Source organism: Sus scrofa, chromosome 8 (assembly GCF_054392235.1).
Source record: "Sus scrofa isolate SSC_HxYL_T2T_F1_AM1 chromosome 8, Sscrofa_HxYL_maternal_Yorkshire_Landrace_v2.0, whole genome shotgun sequence".
Classification (NCBI taxonomy): domain Eukaryota; kingdom Metazoa; phylum Chordata; class Mammalia; order Artiodactyla; family Suidae; genus Sus; species Sus scrofa.
Genome location: NC_139390.1, coordinates 113,094,995 through 113,110,419, shown reverse-complemented (window position 1 = coordinate 113,110,419; position 15,425 = coordinate 113,094,995). Strand labels below are relative to the sequence as shown.

The following is a 15,425-nucleotide window of genomic DNA, read 5'->3' as shown; positions in this document are numbered from 1 at the left end:
ATTCAGTCCCTTTCTCTGGAGGTGGCCATTTTGGGAAAATTTGGCCCCACCCGTCAGCCAGCACTAAAATGCCCCAGGGCAAACAACAATCCAGGTGGGATCACAGCCCTGCCCCTCAGTAAACAGGCTACCTAAAGACCCCTCAGGCACACAGCTGCATCTAATCCCATCCAGACACCAAGCCCCACCCACCAGAGGGATTAGAATCAGCTCTACCTACCATTGGGCAGGCATCAGCCCCTCCCATCAGGAAGCCTACAGCAAGCCCCCCATACCGACTTCAGCGACAGGGGGGCAGACATCAGAAGTAAGAGAGGCTACAACTCTATTATCTGCAAAAAGGTCACCACACCAAACACCTATAAAAATGAAAAGACAGAGAACTATAACTCAGATGAGAGAGAAAGGAAAAACCCCAGAAAATCAGCTAAGTGATGAGGAGATAGATTCTCAGCCTCCAGGAAAAAGCCTTGAGACTGTTGAAACTGAAGATGATTCAAGACATTGGAAAGAAATTGGAGGTAAAGATGGGTAACTTTCAAGAAACACTGATCAAAGAGATACAAGATATAAAACTTAAGAGATGCAAAATACAATAACTGAAATTAAAGTGGAAACTTTCTGTTACCCTCTCAGTTAAATAGTGGTCATTCTTGGAAATGCATGAGTCTAAAACAAGAAGGTGCAAGCAGAGATCTAAGTGATGTTATTTGCTGCTGTTTCTACAAACACCATCCCCACCTTTTATAAAAGAGTCTTCTTCCACTCAGCTTAAAAACAGAAACTATAACACTCACTCTCATTTTCCCCCAAATTTATGTTCCTTTTCACTTGATTTTGGAATCTAAATCAAACTCTTCTATCCTTTTGAAGATTTTGGCTGAATTCTTCTGTTTTTATCTGAAATAGCCATCATCATCTAGTCTTCCTTGCCTGGTAACCTCATATCCATTGAACTTCTTTTCATGACTGCTTTAAGAAGATCTTTTAAATAATGTTGACTTGCTACATCATTGAAATCAAGTTCAAATCCTGTATTTAAGTAAAGTTTCTCATTACCCTCCTGTCAGCTCTCCAGTAAGGCATATTATTTCAACTCAGCTTCCCTAGTGTTTTTTACTTATCTGCTATAACTATAGTCTGAGAAACTCAAATTGTAATACAGTTCATTCTCCATGTCACATCTGAGGCAGCTGAATATTCCTGTGTGAAATCATCTAATCTTAAAGCATTCCTACTACTAATTCAGAATGTTCACCTCAATTGTGCATTCAGTGTCATGGGACAGAATTTTCTCTCATTTTTCACATCAGCTACTTAAATAATCTTCTAATCTCCTTGATTATTTGGGCATCAACCTCTCAGCATAAAAGCTTATAATTTCTTCTCAGAAAAAAAAATAGAAGTCAACATCTTACAGTGATACTTTGATTTTTTAAATATTTATTTAATTTATTTTGCTTTCCAGGGCCACATCCACAGCATATGGAGGTTCCCAGGCTCGGGGTCAAGTTGGAGCTACAGCCGCTAGCCTCCGCCACAGCAGTACAGGATCCGAGCTGTGTGTGCGACCTATACCACAGCACATGGCAATGCCAGATCCTTAACCCACTGAGTGAGGCCAGGGATCAAACCCGCAACCTCATGGTTCCTAGTTGAATTCATTCCCGATGTGCCATTACGGAAACTCCTACATTGATACTTTGAATGTGATATGATACTATCATGGTAATGAACTGAGTTTTTAAAAATTGCAAATTTTCATATGTGTTTAAGATCACTTTCTAACTTAGCAACACGTAAAAGAGAAACATATCACATTAAAGTAAAAGGATTTTGATAGGTAAAGTGCTTCACATAATTACCAGAGTATAAGTTTTTACCCTAGTCTTCCATTTTACACCAGTGATCATTTCAAGTAATGATCTTAACTGCAGATAAAATCATCAAATCATTTATTTTCTTTCTAATCATTGTCAACCAAAATTCACTTTGCATGTGGAATTCTGCTGATTCTATGAAGATATTTAAATAACCCGCTCTCTAATCAATGTGAACTAATAGTTAAAAAATTTTTAGCATCAGTAACTTCCTCTGAGGTTAGATATTTAAATCCTTCGGGGTGGTAGTTACCTTCTTTTGTTGTAGTTCTGTGTGTACCTCTGACTAGAACAAATGAGAAGAAAGTACTGGCTTTTAATTAAATTGGAATATAGAATTACTTTAAGTGCCTTTGCTTATAGATTTAATGTCTAACTTGAATTGTGGGAAAATACCACTTTTTAAAAACCTCTAGCTTTGCTATTAATGTCCTTTTAATTATTTTAAGTTCATCAGTTCAGATAAAAGCTGAAATGACTTGTGCAATTAATAAGAGCACTTAACGGGTCTTTTTAGGAAATATTCTAGGCATCTGTGTGCTCAAGGGGAATTTTTTAAAAGTCTGTTCTTAATGCTTTATAGTCAAAAGTGATGAAATACCCCTAGAGTTGTTAGCCAAATCCATAAAAAGACCAATGGATCACTTCCAAGTAGGTTTCTCTAGTGTTTAATTTGCAAGTACAGTTATCCATCATTTGATCATGCTGTAAATTTATTGATTGCTATTTAACACAAATGTGTCAGAAAAGTATTATTTATTTTGTGAATGTACTTTTTTCCTAAATCATTTATATTGTTCAATTATTGAAATATACATGCTTGGTGTTTTGTTATAAGCAGTTTAAAACTTTTTGCTCTGGATTTGATCATTGGGCCAGTGATATGAAAATCATGGGCTTGGCTATTCTTGCTTTATTTTCCCATCACCCATTGGACCTGAGATTGGGAAGGGTTGGTACTACAAACAACTCTCCCAGGCAAGACCAGGAAACTCTTCCTCGTCTTTGGGACATGTGATAAATGACCGGAATTTTATTACTTTCCTTTAGGTTTGCCTCAGGCTTCATAGGTAAAGGGCTACAACTTTACTGTTGAAGCTTTTTTCCATATTCCTGACTTCTACTTCATTTCCCTCTTTTAATAAAAAAGGAGAAAATTTAACTGAGGGGAGCAATCACTGTTTTAAAGAAAGGTTGTTTATCAGAATATTATGGCCATTTCTGAACAAGAGTCTCTTACCTCTTTGTTGGATTTTAGTTGGCAAAGAGGCTAATATTGGCCCTTATAAGATACTGTTTTAGTTAGAATTTTATTTTATTTTTGTATTTTTAGGGCTGCACTTGCAGAATATGGAGGTTCCCAGACTAGGGGTGGAATCAGAGCTGTAGCTGCTAGCCTACGCCACAGCAACTGCCAGATCCAAGTTGCATCTGTGACCTACACCACAGCTCATGGCAGCATCTCATCTTTAATCCACTGAGCAAGGCCAGAGATCAAACCCGAGTCCTCATGGATGCTAGCCAGGTTTGTTAACCACTGAGCCACGACAGAAACTCCGGAATTTTAAATATTAACTTTCTATAGAATAAAATATCAAAAACTGTGAACTCAATTTTAAAATTTGAGTTTTGTTAAAGAAATCAATATGTGATCTAGTTTAGTATAATTGCAGATTTCTTTCTTTTATAATCCTTTATTTCTACCTCCGATACAGTACCATTTAAAAAATAACCAGCCTATTGGTTGTTACTTAGTAAATACTATATTATGAAAAAAGTGCCTTCTTTCTCTAATATTGTTAATTTAGGTAGATCTGTGCAAGGTGTTGCTGCCTATACTTTGAGGTATTTATTAACCTTAATGAGCCCTGTCATTCAGAATATTAAGTTTTGCCCCTTACTGGACTTAATTCATTAATCAAATACATGTTGAATAACAGGTATAGCTAAGTATCTACTGTGGTATCTGCTAGACATGAAATTTTGTAAAATAGCCACAGGACAAAGTCAAAGGGAATAATCTTCAAGGACACATGTCTCTTACATTTTTTTCTCCATTTTTTTTTTTTCACCCTTTAAAGGAAACCTTTTTCTAAAGGTTCCTAGAGCACTTAAAGTTCAATTTCATAAGGATATGTACTAAAAGTCATTACATTCAGTAAGTTTAGAATAAGCTACTCATTCAGCAATTCTAGGTCCAGAGCCCTTCTGCTAGGGATTCGTTAAAAATAGTTAAAACATCTTTTAAATTAAACCTGGTAATTACCTTTTAATATCCAGTGCTAATTGAATGATTTATTTACTGAACATTTAATATATGTGAGATTGCTATTCTTGCTTGCAAAATTTGAAAATCATCATGGCCACTGCCCTCACGGGTCACTCAGTCTTTGGAAAGTAGGTGTGTGCACATGTATGTGTGTGTCAGTGACCAAGGGTATTTTTTCTCTGTACTGCAATGAATTATCTCTTGTACATGTTTGCCCTATGTGTGCACACTGAAATGATTACCACTATAGTAATTAGGTAATTATGAAAAAAATGTGTTTCCCTTTTGCCTTTGGACTAGTAGAAGGGGTGAGAAGATAGGAAAATGATTTTGTCATCAGTGATGGTTCTCCATCTCATGGGAACACAATGAGAGTGTTTTCTCAACACCTTCAGCTAGTTCTCTTCACCTCTAGTTCTACCAATTGATACCAGAAAAGATGATCTTTAAAGCCTCTACAATCTTGCTATGGTTACCAAATTGTTGGATATAGTTGTGAGGGGAGATGTTAATCCACTGGGAAGAAACACTCTTCGGTCTATAGGCAGTGAATATGTAAAATGAACAGGAACGCCAATTGATCAGGGTACTCTAAGAACCTGAAAAGATAAATCTTTATGTTAAGAAGCTAAGGAGTTCCCGTCGTGGCTCAGTGGGAAACAAATCTGACTAGGAACCATAAGGTTGCAGGTTCGATCCCTGGCCTTGCTCAGTGGGTTAAGGATCCCTTGTTGCTGTGACTGTGGTGTAGGCCAGCGGCTACCGCTCCGATTCAACCCCTAGCCTGGGAACTTCCATATGCCATGAGAGCGGCCCAAGAAATTGCAAAAAGACAACAACAACAACAACAAAAAAGCTAAAAGCCTTCCTAAGGACCTAAATGCTATTTGTCTCTTATGTGGGAATATTGATTTTTCAGTGATTTCCTCCCCCCTCAGTATATACAGGAGGCAGTCTTTTTGAATCAGCTATTAGCCTGTCCTGGGCAGGCTCTTGAATATTCAAAAAAATAGTTTAACTTTTCAATGGGGTCAGAAAGAAAAACGAGACTTGAAAAAATAATGCATGAAAATACTACATGTGAGAAAAGAAAAGGATTTTATAAAAAGTCAAAGAATGAATGCTTCCAAGTATTTGTATTCATTTCATGAATATCTCCATTTGTGAAGGTAGTTTTTTTTTCCTTTTTTTTTTTTTTTTTTTTTTTCTGTCTTTTTGCCATTTCTTGGGCTGCTCCCGCAGCATATAGAGGTTCCCAGGCTAGGGGTCTAATCGGAGCTGTAGCCACTGGCCTACACCAGAGCCACAGCAATGCGGGATCTGAGCCATGTCTGCGACCTACACTACAGCTCATGGCAACAACGCCGGATCCTTAAGCCCCTGAGCAAGGCCAGGGATCGAACCCGCAACCTCATGGTTCCTAGTCAGATTTGTTAACCATTGAGGCACCACGGGAACTCCTATGAATGTATTTTAAAAAGACAATGGATAGGCATTTTTGAAGTATTTTCATTTTATAGTTTTTGCTTCAAGATGATAGTCTTAAATGTATATATAATAACTATAGATATTTAAATATATGTGTTACATGTATATAGAATAACAAAACACAAAATAAACTAAATGGAAAATGAAAACTAGTTATTTGGGGAGTTCCTGCTATGGTGTAGTGGGTTAAGAATCCAACTGCAGTGGCTTTGGTCATTGCTGAGGTCTGGGTTTGATCCCCTGTGCAATGGGTTAAGAGTATTCTCCTTTGCCACAGCTGTAGTGTAGGAATGTCCATATGCTGTGGGTGTGCCGTGAATTTAAAACAACTATTTATTTGGCATCAATCATCCTATTTTTGTGTCTAAACTTTATATTTTTCAATACTTTGAGTACTAAGTACAAAAATCTCCCTCTGCTGGATTTACCCAAATGTTGAATTTTCTTCCCTCTGAAAAATAAACTAGGAACTTTCTTTTCTCCTAAGGTAACTTAAAATTGGAGAACTTATTAATGAGGACCATGAGAGACTTGGCATTATTGTGAATGAACCTATCCATGCCAAATAAAATCCAATGGTATTAAAAAACACTAACATTTCTTTTGAATTTAGAAGTCAATTCCCTTCCAAATGATAAACCTACACCACAGCTCATGGCAACGCTGCATCCTTAACCTGCTGAGCAAGGCCAGGGATCGAACCTGCAACCCTCCTGGTTCCTAGTCGAATTCATTAACTACTGAGCTACGACAGGAACTCCCCACAAGTATATATATTTTTAAGTTATTTCCAATATATTTGAATTTCTTGACCCTTGAGTTGGAATTTATTCCCCATGTTCCTGTGTGTGTGTGTTTTCTTATATTCTGATTGACACAGGGAAGTGCTCCCCTACCGAGTTTACTTAAACCTCTCTTAGGAATCAGGTATTTTATGCCACTTTTTCAGATTGATGCCATATGTAATGGACTTGAATATTGAACAGCGTGAATACCTTTGTGTTTGGCCCTACTCTTTGTACCCCAAGGCAGAGTAGAGTGTTCCTTGTGAGCAGAAAATGGAAAGGCACCAAAAACAGAACTTGGTTGGTATGAGTGCCCTGGGAAATGTGGTGGAATAAATGACTGCCAGGTATGGACTCTGATTAGTTCCCCACTTGATACTAAGGAACACGCACTCACCCCAGTCCTTTAAGTGAGATCTGGATTATCCTTACAAATGCAAACTGGGAATTCCCCTTTGTCCTTTTCCACTGAAATACTGAATAATGTACATGAATATTTACAATATAGAAGGTTTATTTTGACTCTTTTCTAAGATTATTTCCTTTATATAATGCAAACATTTTTATCAAATTTTTTTTTTCCTCACCCTGGGCCAGATGAATTCAATTAATTGAAAAGTGATTTTTCTCAATTTTTAGACTAAACAATTTACTCTTTGGTGTTAATGCATTTTTAAACCAAGAAATTACTTTAAAAAGTTTTGAAATATTGTCTATTAAAATTAGCAGATAACAAGCCAATTTATTATATGCAGATTAAATTGAAGGATACACACACTCAGGAAAGTCAAAACTGCTTGTAATTAATTACTGAGTATGATGATGACTTAGTGATTCTGCCTTTTTAATTTAAACTACTGTGATAAGAAAAATCTATATTGAGTATTTCTGTGTTTACTGAGACTGCCCATAAGTACCCCATACTGTGAGGACTGGAATTCATAACAAGGCAACAACTGCTTTAAAAGCTATACATCAAAGGTGTAAATAGCAAGTGCCATAACAGACTGAAGAACTTCAGATTTTTTTTTTCCACTCCATTAAACTAGATACTCAAAATCTGGGTAAAGAAATATTTTTGCTTTATTACCTTTGAATTATGTTCTACCTTGCAATTTATAAACCCATTAATGATACAGAAATTAAACTTGTTTTACCTAGGTTTTCCTTATATGCAGAATTCCACAACTATTTAGCACTCAATAGAGTAAGGAATGGTAAACTGACTATACAATTGCTTTATAACTTCTAGTATTGATAGTGATTTCTTGTTTTGCAAGTTGGAAATTACTGAATGCAAATGTAGAATATTTGCCCCAAAGTTGGAAGATATGAAGAAGAATACATAAAATGTTGATGTATGCATTTCCATTAATTTTTTAAATGTAGGGCTGTTAATTGTATATCCTCTTAAAATTATCATTTAATTAATGTTAATAGAAATACATACAAACATACATATACGGATAATTCAAAAAAAGATCATGAGTCTACCACGTGTCCAAGATCTTGACACACTAATGATGAGCTTAGATTACAATCCAAATATTATAAATACATATATAATACACATGTTCTTTGCATTTGACTCATTTTCATATCTGGAGGCTATAACTTAATCCATTGTTATATAGGGTAATATGTTATTTTTCAGGTAGTTAAAACCTTTTTTTTTTTTTTTTTTTTTTTAGGGCTGCAGATACAGTATATGGAAGTAGCAAGGTTAGGAGTCGAATAGGAGCTGCAGCTGCTGGCCTACACCACAGCCCCAGCAATGCTAGGTCCGAGCCATGGCTGCTACGTACACCACACGTCATGCAATGCCAGATGCTTAACCAACCGAGCAGGGCCAGGGATCAAACCCGCATCCTCATGGATATGGTTGGGTTTGTTTCCACTGAGCCACAGTGGAAACTCCATCAGATAGTTAAACATTTTTCCTTACCTTATATTATCATTAGTATGATTTATGCTAAAATTTCCACTATAATCATAAGGTAAGAAAACCTTGTGTCTTGAAGTAAGGTTGACCTTATCTTGCTTTCCTAAGTGATTAATAGTCTTCAGGGTCAGGTGTCTGAGCACCAGAGGGGCAGCAGCAGTCTCTTCTTCACTCCAGCCATCCTTATCCAGGCCATACAGTGGCCTTTACCTTGGATACCTGACTATCTTTTCATTTTCCTAACTGAAAATTTAGGCTCAGTCCTGAATCTCAGTCTCCTTTTCTCAGTCCTCAAAACTTTGGGGACTTAACCTTGCCTGTATCCTCTCCAAGAGACTGTAATGCAAGTCCTCAATCCATCAACTCTATATCTGATGATGAATTCAATCTAAATTAAGCCTTCAGTAGGCCTGCTCTTATCCAACCTCACTAACCTGATGAAAAGATCATTATCTGCTCTGTCTTCATCATGTCTTTCCAAACACATGCCTTTTAACTGTCACTTGATCAGAGAATTACCATCTTAGAGTTCCTGCCTCCTTGACCCAATTCATCTACTCTTCCTTAACTTTTTCAGTAACAGTATTTTGGATGCTTCCAATTTTTAGATTTATGTTGAAAAAGATTTTCTGTGAAAAGTAAAAATGAACAATTTCTCAAATTGGAAAGAATGCGTAGGTTTGTGTTACCTAAACAATGTTAAAGAATTCTATTCCAAACACATAGAACCAATCTAATTCATGATTTGCATATATATACTTTTTATTGAGCACCTACCATATGTTATGTCCTAGTCACTGAAGTTACATCTGCCCTCATGATTTTCACTTATGATATTCCACTAATCATGTGGGAGTGGAAGACATAGACATGTAAATAGATAAATGACATAATTTCAGACAGTGATAAGTGCCACGAGAAGAGGAAAAGTGACAGAGTGATGACTGAGATCACGTGACCTAATCAAGGATAGTCTCCTCAAAGAAGAGCTAGAAGAGCTGGTACTTGACTGAAAAAGAAGCCAAACATACATAGATAGGAGAACAAAGAATTCTACAAAGAAAAAAAATATCTCAGTTAAAAAAAAAAAAAAAAAAAAGTAAGCAAAGCATATTGCATGTGAGGGGGAAAAAAAAAAAAAATGAAGGCCAGGGGCTGGAATTTAGAAGTGGGAGAAAGAGGTAGGCCTGCCCCTGTCAGAACACTTAGGGCAGCAAGTTTCAATGTTTTTGTAATGCTAACAGGTACTCTTTAGTTAATAAGTATCTGAGTCTTTTAATTGACATTTATATCTAAAACAGCTTTACTTGGAGAAATAGAGTAATAGCACATGATTTTTTTCCATAATATGCTGAAGATGCTATTTTTGAACAAAAAAGTCTTTTTATTGTAAACATCAATTGTGTATTGGGAGTAAAATACAACATTGGGGGAGGCGACTATCTTACAGCATTGCCAAATGAAAGTACTAGCTCCTGTCGTGGAGCAGGTTGTGTAAAAAGAGCAAAATACGCCATTTGATGTGATACCTATAACTTGTTTTAAAAGTTGAGATAGCTCAAATATATTCATATAGTGTATCATAAGCCTACCAGTAGGCTGTAAAATTAGTCAAAATGAACTCACTATATGGAATTTTGTTCCTCTGTTACACACTAGCTAGAAAAAGCGGACAAGCCTGTTTTATGACAAATTTTCTAACAGATGTGGTTTCCTGTTACCTGTGAATAGGAATCAATCTCCTGTATAATATAAGTCAGAGAAAATACTTCACAATATTAAGATCTATTTGGAAATACTGAATATACTTTGACCTATATCAACATATGTATTTAATTTTCTCTTTTAGACAGACTCTGTTGTATATAACATAGTATGTCATATCACTGAAACAAGTAAACAAAATATAGATTTGGAAAAAACATGTATACTGACTTGTTTTTAAAGACTAGAAAGGACCTGTCCCAATAAAATTTTATAGGTTAGTTTATAATTTAATACAAGGCCCTATAATCAGTATTCATCCAGAAAAGTTTAGTTTGTTGCACAGATGCATGACTCATAGCTGTGTATAGCCAGCTATGTGGTTGAAAACTTTCTTAAATTAATAAATTAAAAATAGAGGCAGAGGTAATACTTAAACATAATATTACAGTTAGGGAGCATATATCAATTAGCTGAAGTAATTGTTTAGAATTTAGTTGAGGATTAAATAAAAAATTACCCCAAACCTATTTTTTTCCTATATATAGGACATACATATATGTCCTTTAAAAACTGAGATACAATTATTATAAGACACTGTATTAGTTTCAAGCATACAACATAATGATTTTATGTTTGTATATGTTGTAAAATCAAAACCACAATAAGTCTAGATAATATTCACTATCATATATATGTAAAACATTTTTTGAATGTTCATTGTTCAATTTATTTCTTCACTCCTTTACTCAAAATTATTTTTTTTAATTTTATTGGAATACTATTGACTTAGAAGGTTGTGCTAGTTTCTGGTATATAGCAAAGTGAATCAGTTATGCATATATATATGCATATATATATATATATGGATATTAGATATTTTCAGATTATTTTCCCATATAGGACACTGCAGAGTATTGAGTAGATTTCCTAGTGCTATACAGTAGGTCCTTTTTACTCATCCATTCCATATATAGTAGTGTTTATATGTAAATCCTAATCTCCCATTTTATCCCTCTCCCAACACTTCCCCTTTGGTAAGCATAAGTGTGGTTCCAAAATCTTTAAGCCTGTTTTCTTTATTGAGAACAGGTTTCATTGTATCATTCTTTATTAGATTGCACATATTAGTGATCTCATATGCTATTTGTCTTTCTCTTTCTGAATTCACTTAGTATGATAATTTATAGTTCTATCCATGTTGCTGCAAATGGCATTATTTCATTCTTTATCATGGCCTAGTAATATTCTGTTGTATATATGTACCACTTTTTAATCCATTCCTCTGTTGATGGACATTGAGGTTGCTTCCATGTCTTGGCTATTAGAAATAGTGCTGCAGTGAATATTGGGATATATGTATCTTTTTGAATCATTGTTTCCTTTGGGTATATGCCCAAGAGTGGAGATGCTGGATCGTGTGTTTGTTCTATACAAAGTTTTTAAAGGAATCTCCATACTGTTCTCCATAGTGGCCAACAAATTTTCATTCCCACCAAGCATGCAGGAGGGCTCACTTTTCTCCACACCCTCTCCAGAATTTGTTTGAAGACTTTTTAATGATGACCATTCTAACTGGTGGGAGGTGATAAGCTTATTGTAGTTTTGATGTGCATTTCTTTAATAATTAGTGATGTTGAGCATCTTTTCATGTGCTTTTTGCCAGTCTGTATGTCATCTTTAGAGAAATGTTTATTTAGATTTTCTGACTTTTTGATTGAGTGGTTCTTTTTTTTGATATAAAGTTGCATCAGATATTTGTATATTTTGGAGATTAATCCCTTATCTGTTGCTTCATTTACAAAAATTGTGTCCCATTCTGTGGGTTGTATTTTCAGTTTTTTAATTTAATTAGGTCAAATATGCTTGTTTTTGGTTTTATTTTTATTACTCTAGGAGATAGAGCCAAAAAGATATTGCTGCAATTTATGTCAAAGTGTTCTATGTTTTCCTCTAAGAGTTCTATAGTATCCTAGTATCCTGACTTGAGTTTTTAGCCCATTTTGTGTTTATTTTTGTGTGTGGTGTAAGAGAATGTCCTAATTTCCTTCTTTTAAATGTAGCAGTCCAGTTTTCCCAGCAGGACATATTGAAGTTTGTCTTGTCTCCATGGTATATTCTTTCCTCCTTTATCATAGATTAGCTGACCATATGTGTGTGGAGGGGTTATTTCTATGCTTTCTATCCTGTTCAACTAATCCATCTACATTCCTGTTTTTGTGCCAGTACTATACTCTTTTGATGACTGAAGCTTTGTAGTATAGTCTGAAGTTGGGGAGCCTGATTCCTCTAGTTCCATTTTTCTTTCTCAGGATTACTTTGGCTATTGAGGTCTTTTGTGTTTCCATACGAATTAATTTTTTTTGTTCTAGTTCTGTGAAAAATCCCATTGGCAATTTAATAGGGATTGCACTGAATCTGTAGATGCCTTGAGCAGTGTAGTCATTTTGACAGTATTGATTCTTCCAAAACAAGAGTGTGGTATATCTTTCCATCTGTTTGTGTCATCTTTGATTTTCTTCATCAGTGTGTTACAGTTTTCAGAGTACAGGTCTTCTGCCTCTTTAGGCAGGTTTATTCCTAGGTATTTTATTCTTTTTAATGCAGTGTTAAATGGGATTGTTTCCCTAAATTCTCTTTCTAATCTTTCATTTTTAGTGTAAAGAAATGCAAGAGACTTTTGTGCATTAATTTTGTATTCTGCAACTTGACCAAATTGATGGATGGGCACTACTAGTTTTCTGGTATCATCTTGATGATTTTCTATGTATAATATGTTGTCTGCAAAAAGTGACATTTATACTTCTTTTCCAATTTGGATTCCTTTTATTTCTTTTTCCTCCTTGATTACTGTAGCTAGCACTTCCAAACCTATGTTGAATAAAAGTGATTTGAGTGGTCATCCTTGTATTGTTCCTGATCTTAGGGAAATGCATTCAGCTTTTTACTATTGAAAATGTTGTTAGCTGTGGATTTGTCATATGTGCCCTTTATTATATAGAGGTAGCTTCCCTCTATGCCCATTTTCTGAGGAATTTTTAAATCAGGAATGGGTGTTGAATTTTGTCAGAAGCTTTTTCTGCATCTATTGAGATGACCATATGGCTTTCATTCTTCAGTTTGTTAATATTGTGTGTCATATTGATTTGTATTTTTTTGAAGAATCCTTGCATCCCTGGATCCCACTTGATCATGCTGCATGATCCTTTTAATGTATTTTTGGATTCTATTTGCTAATAGTGACTTAAGGATACTTGCATCTGTGTCTATCAAAAGATATTGGCATGTAATTTTCTTTTTTGTGATATTTTTGTCTGGTTTTGATATCAGGGTGATGGTCACCTCAGAATGAGCTTGGGACTGTTCCTTCCCTTGCAGTTTTTTAGAAGAGTTTCAGAAGAGTAGGTGTTAACTCTTTTCTAATCATGATTATAATTTTAATATTTTTGATTGGTCCATTTATCTTTTCTATTTCTTCCTGGTTTAACCTTGAAGATTGTACCTAAGAATTTGTCCATTTCTTCTAGGTTGTCCATTTTATTAGCATATAGTAACTGGTAGTAATCTCTTAGTATCCTTTGTATTTCTTTTTTTTTTTTTTCTTTTTTTTTTTCTGTGTTTTGTCTTTTTAGGGCTACACCTATGGCACATGGAGGTTCCCAGGCTAAGGGTCCAACTGGAGCTGTAGCTGCCAGCCTACACCACAGCCACAGTAATTCCAGATCTGAGCCCTGTCTGTTACCTACACCACAGCTCACGGCAATGCCGGATCCTTAATCCACTGAGCAAGGCCAGGGATCGAACCCACAGCCTTATGGTTCCTAGTTGGATTTGTTTCTGCTGCTCCAGGGTAGGAACTCCTCCTTTGTATTTCTTTGATGTCTGTTCTCATTTGTCCTTTTTCATTTTTCATTTTATTTAATTGAGCCCTTTTTTTCTTGGTAAGTCTGCTTAAATGTTCATCAATTTTGTTGATACTTTCAAAGAACCACAGTTTTATTGATCTTTTTTATTGTTTTCTTCATCAGTCATTTATTTCTGCTCTGATCTTTATGATTTCTTTCCATCTATTCACTTTGGGTTTTGTTTAATGTTTTTATGACTGCTTCCAAGTGTATGGATGGGTTGTTTCTTCGGAGTTTTTCTTGTTTTCCCGTTGTGGCTTTTTTTTTTTTCCAACCTAGAGAAGTTACTTTAGCATTTGTCTTAAAGGTGGTGTGGTGGTGCTGAATTCTTTTAGCTTATGCTTGTTTGTAAAGCTTTCAAGTTCTCTTTCAAATCTGAATGAGAGCCTTGCTGAGTAGAGTATTTTTGGTTGAAGTTTTTTCCCTTTCCTAATTTAAATATATTGTACCACTCCTTTCTGCATGTAGTTTCTGCTGAAAAATCAGCTGATAACCTTCTGGGGATTCACTTCTATGTTATTTCTTTCTTTTCCCTTGTTGCTTTTATTATTATTATTTTTTGTCTTTTTGCCTTTTCTAGGACCACTCCTGCAGCATATGGAGATTTCCAGGCTAGGGGTCTCATCGGAGCCATAGCCACCGGCCTATGCCAGAGCCATAGCAACACAGGATCCAAGCCGTGTCTGTGACATACACCACAGCTCCCAGCAGTACCCAATCATCAACCGACTGAGCAAGGCCAGGGATTGAACCTGCAACCTCATGGTTCCTAGTCAGATTCATTAACCACTGTGCCACGATAGGAACTCTTCTTGCTGCTTTTAATACTATTTTTTTGTATTTAAATTTTGTCAGTTTGATTAATATGTGTCTAAGTGTGTTCCTCCTTTGGATTATCCTGTAAGGGATTCTCTGGGTTTATCTATTTGAGTGAATGTTTCCTCTCCCATATTAGGAAAGTTTATGGCTATAATCTGTTCAAATATTTTCTCAGGTTTGTTCTATCTCTCTTCCCTTCTGGGACCCCTAATTTATGAATGTTGGTATGTTTGTTGTTCCAAGGTCTCCTAGATTGTTCTCTTTTCTTTTCATTCTTTGCTGTTTATTCTTTTCCATGGGAGTGATTTCCACTACTCTTTATTCCACCTCACCTATTCATCCCTCTGCCTCAGTTATTCTGCTGTTGATTCCGTCTAGTGCATTTTTCTTTTCAGGTATATGGTTCGCCTTGGTTTGCTTGCTCTTTATATATTCTACCTCTTTTGTTAAACATTTCTTGTACCTTCTCAATCTGTGTATCCATTCTTTTTTCCGAGATCTTGGATCATCCTTACTATCATTACTCTGAATTACTTTTTAGGTAGATTGCCTATCTCCTCTTCATTTAGTTGTTTTTGTGGTTTTCATTGTGTTCCTTTTTCTGAAAGATATTTCTCAGTTATCTCATTTTGT

The 15,425-nt window shown here is 35.6% G+C and overlaps 1 protein-coding gene across 5 annotated transcripts in view; it reads left to right on the top strand.

Annotated features, from left to right (window-relative positions):
• Positions 1-15,425, top strand: part of LOC106507797 (uncharacterized) — a 137,618-nt gene that overhangs the window by 91,433 nt on the left and 30,760 nt on the right. Inside the window, exon 8 of one of the 5 annotated variants that reach the window (XM_084973957.1) lies at positions 8,114-9,472. The exons of the other annotated variants lie outside the window; for them this stretch is intronic. The gene's annotated coding sequence lies outside the window, so the exon portion shown is untranslated. Of the gene's footprint in view, positions 1-8,113; positions 9,473-15,425 lie in introns of those variants that run through there. 5 annotated transcript variants of the gene reach the window in all.